The sequence below is a fragment of the Felis catus genome, chromosome B1 (genome assembly GCF_018350175.1).
Source record: "Felis catus isolate Fca126 chromosome B1, F.catus_Fca126_mat1.0, whole genome shotgun sequence".
Classification (NCBI taxonomy): Eukaryota; Metazoa; Chordata; class Mammalia; order Carnivora; family Felidae; genus Felis; species Felis catus.
The window spans coordinates 14,105,884-14,112,127 of NC_058371.1; positions in this window are offsets into that span (position 1 = coordinate 14,105,884).

Below are 6,244 nucleotides of genomic sequence, written 5' to 3' on the forward strand. Positions count from 1 at the left end.
CCTGGAAAGGTCAAGACAGCCCCTAATCAGATGGGTTTAAATGGAAACAACATCTGTGGGTGTTCTGACAAGAGTGTATATTATTGCCAGATTCCTAATTCAAAACCGTATGTAAGAATGCTTCATCTGAAGCACTGAAGTTAAAAATACGACATTTAAATAGCAATCTCCCTTCTCTCTCAAAAGATAAATGTGCCCATTAACCCTGCATGCTAACAGGAAGATTTCTTACATTCTCTTTGACCATTTTTTTCCCCAAGACACTCAAGAGGAAGTCAGTACAGAAAAAATAATTTAGAAAGTGGGCTCCTGAGCAGCGACTTCACTGAATTAAAGTGCAATCAGGTTCATAACTTTTAAACAGAGATATTAAACATGGGGCCCCTGGGCGGCTCAGTTGGTTCAGTGTCCGACTTGGGCTCAGGCCATGATCTCCCAGTTCACAAGTCTGAGCCCTGGGGTCCTGCTCTGTGCTGACAGCTCGGAGCCTGGAGCCTGCTTCGGATTCTGTGTCTCCTCCTCTCTCTGCCCCTCCACCTCTTGCGCTCTGCCTCTCTCTCTCAAAAAATAAACATTAAAAAATAAATAAATAGTAAACATGTACATTATAGCCCTCTGTGTAAGGTACCTACCGAGCAAACACGTGCGTGGGTTGGGAGGCAATGGGCACAAACGTACACAAGGCACAACACCTGCTCTTGTGGAGTTAATCATCTAGTTAGAGCAGGAAGAGAGAGACATGAAAAGTGAAATGAAGTGTTTCAATAACAGTTCTAGACAGTAGAAGAGATGTCATAAAACAGTGCACGATTCATTGCCAAAAAGATTGTTGCTGACAGTAACTGCTATAGGATTTCGGAGAAGAAAAAGGTCATTTGGAGCCGAGAAAGGCCTGGGGAGACTTTAGAGCAGGCAGGATCCCAGCTCAATCTGAAAGATGTATAGGAGTCTGTGGGTGGGCAAAGGAAGTGTCTTATTAAGAGCCTCTCAGAGAGGCTGTTTTTTTTTTGTTTGTTTGTTTGTTTGTTTTTTTCAACGTTTATTTATTTTTTGGGACAGAGAGAGACAGAGCATGAACGGGGGAGGGGCAGAGAGAGAGGGAGACACAGAATCGGAAACAGGCTCCAGGCTCTGAGCCATCAGCCCAGAGCCCGACGCGGGGCTCGAACTCACGGACCGCGAGATCATGACCTGGCTGAAGTCGGACGCTTAACCGACTGTGCCACCCAGGCACCCCTCAGAGAGGCTGTTTTTAAATCTCTCTCTCTCTCTCTCTCTCTCTCTCTCTCTCTCTCTCTCTCCCCCTCTCTCAGCTCCTTCAGGATGTTTGGGTGACTAGTGTAGGAAGGGAGGCGCCCAGGGACTCAGGCGGGTGATGCCAAGTTGTAAAGAAACATTAAGACGTTCAAAAGAAAACGCGGCCGAAGGCTGGGAACAACCCAAGCGTCCACCAACAAATGAATGGAGAAACAAAACATGGCGCACAATGGAATAGTATTCGGCCCTCAAAAGGAAGGAAGTTTTGACACATGCTACAAGACAGATAAACCTTGAAGGCGTTATTGGCTGAGTGAAAGGAGAAGTCACAAAGAAAATTCCGTACGACTCCACTTACATGACATACCTAAGTAATCGGATTCACAGAGACACCAAGCAGAAGGGGGGGTGGCCAGGGGCTGAGAGGAAAGGGGAAGGGAGACTTCGTTATTTAATGGGGACAGAACTTCAGTGCTGCAAGCTGGAAAGAATTCTGGGGATGGATCCTCGTAATGGTTGCACAATACGAATGCACTTAATACCACTGAACGATACGCTTTAAAATGGCGAAGATGGTAAATCTTGTGTGCATTACCCCACATTAAAACATGTATTTAAAAGTGGAGAGAGGGGTGCCTGGGTGGCTCAGTTGGTTAAGCATCTGACTTCGGCTCAGATCGTGATCTCGCGGTCCGTGAGTTCAAGCCCCGCGTCGGGCTCTGTGCCGACCGCTCAGAGCCTGGAGCCTGTTTCGGATTCTGTGTCTCCCTCTCTCTCTCTGACCCTCCCCTGTTCATGCTCTGTCTCTGTCTCAAAAATAAATAAACATTAAAAAAAATAAATAAAAAATAAAAGTGGAGAGAGAGTTGGGGTGCCTGGGTGGCTCAGTTGGTTGAGCGTCCGACTCTTGATTTGGGCTCGGGTCACGATCCCAGGGTTGTGGGATCGAGCCCTGCATCAGGCTCCACACTCAGCGTGGCACCTGTTTAGGATTTTTCTCTCTCTCCAGGGTGCCTGAGTGGCTCCGTCAGTTGGGTATCAGACTTCCGCTCAGCTCACGATCTCACGGTCTGTGAGTTCGAGCCCCGCGTCGGGCTCTGTGCTGACAGCTCAGAGCCTGGAGCCTGCTTCGAATTGTGTCTCCCTCTCTCTCTGCTCCTCCCCTGCTCATGCTCTCTCTCCCTCTCAAAAATAAAGACTAAAAAAATTTTTTTTTAAAGATTATCTCTCCCTCTGCCCCTCCCCTTCTCCTGCACGCGCGTGAGCTCATGCGCTCTCTCTCTCTCTCTCTCTGTAATACATACATACATACAAACAGAGAGAGAGTAGCAGCAGGTGAGTGTTAGTAGGTCCTGGGGATCAAGGAGAATGGGGCTGGAGGGAAGAGATTTGGAGGCCAAGGGCAATAAGGGCTGTGACAGCCCTGGGCCCCACTCACTAATTCCACTACTGAGTGGGGAGCAGGTGGTAGAGAGAACCCCTCTCCCAATTTTCTTTGGAAACACCGAACTCAATTTAATTAAGGACCTTTAAGATCTTTTTAAAGCTTTGACCTTGGAGAGGGGGTAAGAGCCAGACACCTGCAAGCATTCACTTCTGCCCCCTGCCCGTTCCCCCCTGGCCTTACTCACAGGATGTGGACCCTAAAAGTAGACAACTCGACCCCAGAGAACGTGCAGGTCACAGGCACGTTGACAGCATTTTTGGTTCTTTGTTTTAAATACTCACTTAAGTAACCTCTACCTCCAGCATGGGACTGGAACTCACCACCCCGAGGTCAAGAGTCACACACTCTTCCGATCGAGCCCGCCAGGTGCCCACCCAGCCCCCTTTTTTTCTTAGTATTTGGGTAGCGTTTTATCCGGCTTAGCAAAGAGGTAGGCAGAGCCAACCCAGCAGGACGGCGCCATCCACTGTCGCACCCGTTCAGGCGCTGGCCCGCCAGCACCCGAGGGGCTCCTCAGGGAGGGCAAAGTTCTGTGCTTGAGACCCACCGCGTGACAAACCCGGCTGGCGGAAAGTTGGGCCGACCTTGGGTCCCTGCATCTCCTTGTCGCTCCATCCCATCCAACAACCTACTGAAAAGTTTTAGAGTGTGAAAGAAATGGGCTGGAATAAACTTTGCAAGTACCAACACGGTGTTCTCCATACAGTGATTATTAGCGGTCCCGTTGGATCCACCAATCTGTTGAGTTCAACGACAGGGAAAGGTTGAATGTGAAGGTAGGCCACCATTTTACACGAAGAAATAAAAACATTTTTGTTCTCTTCAGACTGTCTGTCCCGTGACGGGGTGTAGAAAACGTCCACTTTGAGGCTCATTATTGGATGCATTTCGGTGTGGAAGTTACCAGCTGGTAACAGAGCCAGTGGAAATTAAGGACACAGTGGTAAGAAAACTTGTTAAGGAGATAAATTTTTTAAATCACTGCTTAGGAATTTACTCCTATATCAACTTGGAAAAAAATTTTTTTGAAAGGGAACGCACGTGCGCGGGTAAGGGGCAGAGACAGAGAGAGCGTCTTAAGCAGTCTCCATGCTCAGCACCGAGCCCAACTCGGGATTCGATCTTGTGACCCTGAGATCACCACCTCAGCCAAAATCATGAGTCGGACGATTAACCTACTGAACCACCCAGGTGCTCCAACTTTTAAATTTTTTAAAAACATTTATTTTTGAGAGAGAAAGAGACAGAGCGCAAGCAGGGGAGGGGCAGAGAGAGAGGAAGACACAGAATCGGAAGCCGGCTCCAGGCTCTGAACTGTCAGCACAGAGCCTGACGTGGGGTTTGAACCCACGGACTGGAGATCATGACCTGAGTGGAAGTCAAAGGCTTAACGGACTGAGCCACCCAGGCGTCCTCCAACTTTTAATTTCTAATCAAGATAGTCTTTAGTGGATCAGAGTGTAGAACTACTTTATTATTCAAAATACAAATGAGCATTTCTTCTAGAGGAGCCACTTTGGTAAGTCAGAAAGTAAACAATGAATCCTAGTACCAGGAAAAAAAAAACAAAACAAAAAACATTGGCCAAGTTGGGCTTCATCAAGCGAGCAATTCTATTCTTGTACTACCCAGCCATCTAGGCCGTCTCTAACTGTAATAGGAGTCACCAGAGAATCCACCTGATGGCAGGTGGGTTAGAAATCTCTAATTTCTTAGAGATGCACATACTCTCACGGCGAAATGGCTTTGGATCCCTCCAGCAGTTACAAGGGAAAACTAGGGCTAGCTTTAGGTCTTTTCAGGATTCTTGGGCACCCCTCAATGGGTAGGAACGTGTTAAGCTTTTTCCTCTGAATGTGATCCTGGATCCCAAAAGTCCTGGGCTCAGGGTTATTCTGCCCTGCCTCCGCCAACCGTCAGGGGGCGCCAGCCATCAGGGGCGCTGGGCCCTTGAGCTCGGCTCTGCCCACTGAGTCTTCGGCAAGGCCTCCTGGCTAAGGACTTGCTAAAACTGCCCATTTTTTCAGTGGCCTTACGTTAAAAAACAAAAACAACCGAATCATGACTATTAAAGCTTCTTACCAGTGTTGCAAATAGACCTACCTTCTCTGCATCCTTGGGCCCTCCTGCAACAATCTAGCCTTCGACCGAAATATTTTTGACCCTCAGGTGGATGAGGACATCGGCAGATCAGAAATTATGCCCGGCACACCGGAAGTTTAGATCACTGGTGGTAGAAGCCTACGTTTTTATTCAAGCGCCTCTCAATTTTCCTTTATACGCTTGTTCCTCATTTGCAATTTAGGAAAAGATGGCTAATACATTATATCACTTTCGTTGCTGGGTCTTGTTGGGCTTCGGAAGTCTTTAAGGACCGACTCGTTAAAAAAAAAAAAAAAAAGAAGAAAAGCATAAAATGTGTCAGGGAAATGGAGTTCCTATAATTTCACTCACAAAATTTGCCTTTTAAATGTAGTTCTCCTGCCGACAGTTCAGTGAAAGATGGTTTCCTTATTGTCATTTATTAGCCGTGACAGGTAGCAACACTGCTCTCAGATATAGTCTCCCTTTGCCACAATTATCTAGTAATGCCCGCAAGGCAGAAGACTGCTCAACCCTCCTTCCTTCTGGATGCTTTTCCCAAAGGCAACAGTTCAAAGCAAACCTCTATTAACTGGAACACCTACATCTGCAGCATTCTCTGGACAGGAAGATCCCACTACTCCTATAGTGACACCAGACACGAAGTCATACTTGCACTCCAGTCGCCCGGAAATCAAGGTCAGCAACCAGTCTATATGTGAAGCCTTACACACCCACACGGAGAGGATCACCACCACATAAACCACCCAACCACACTGGATAGACGTACTTCCTTCTTAGCAAGGATCTTTCCTTGTTAAACCCGTCCCAACAGGGGAAAAAAATTTTTTTCCCCTGCTAAAATTCAATGTAACCAATGGGGACAAGATACAGTATCGAAACGAAATAAATTAGATGCACTACTGGCTTATTAGTCTGCTGACATATTTACGGATGTGACATAAAACTTACACTCTTCGCTAACAGGGCTCACAACTCATAATGTACAGCCACCTACAAATCTAATGTATTTTCTCTCTTTAAGTATCTTCACTGATTTCTTTCTTCCACATACCTTTTGTTTCATGCATTTTGGAGCAGGAGGCAAGTGGTTTGGGAGAGATAAGAGAAAAAAATGGAGGAGAGAAAAGAAGAGAGATTTAGAGAATAAGGTGAAGAAGACAGCAGAAGAAGGAGAGTGGGAAACAGAGGTGTCACGGGAGCGGGAAGCCTGGGGCCCATCGGATGGCCTGCGTGAGACGAGGGCACCGAGAGAGGTAAGTGAGCCTTTCTTAACACCTTCAACTTGGTCCATAAGGAAGGGTTGCCCATCCACCCTGGGGACAGCACCCTTACCTCCACCTGCTCTCCGAGCATGAAAACATATGCCGTGTGTTTCACAGACAACACAGAAATGACAGAAACGGAGAGCTAAGGACACGATTACACTATAAAAAC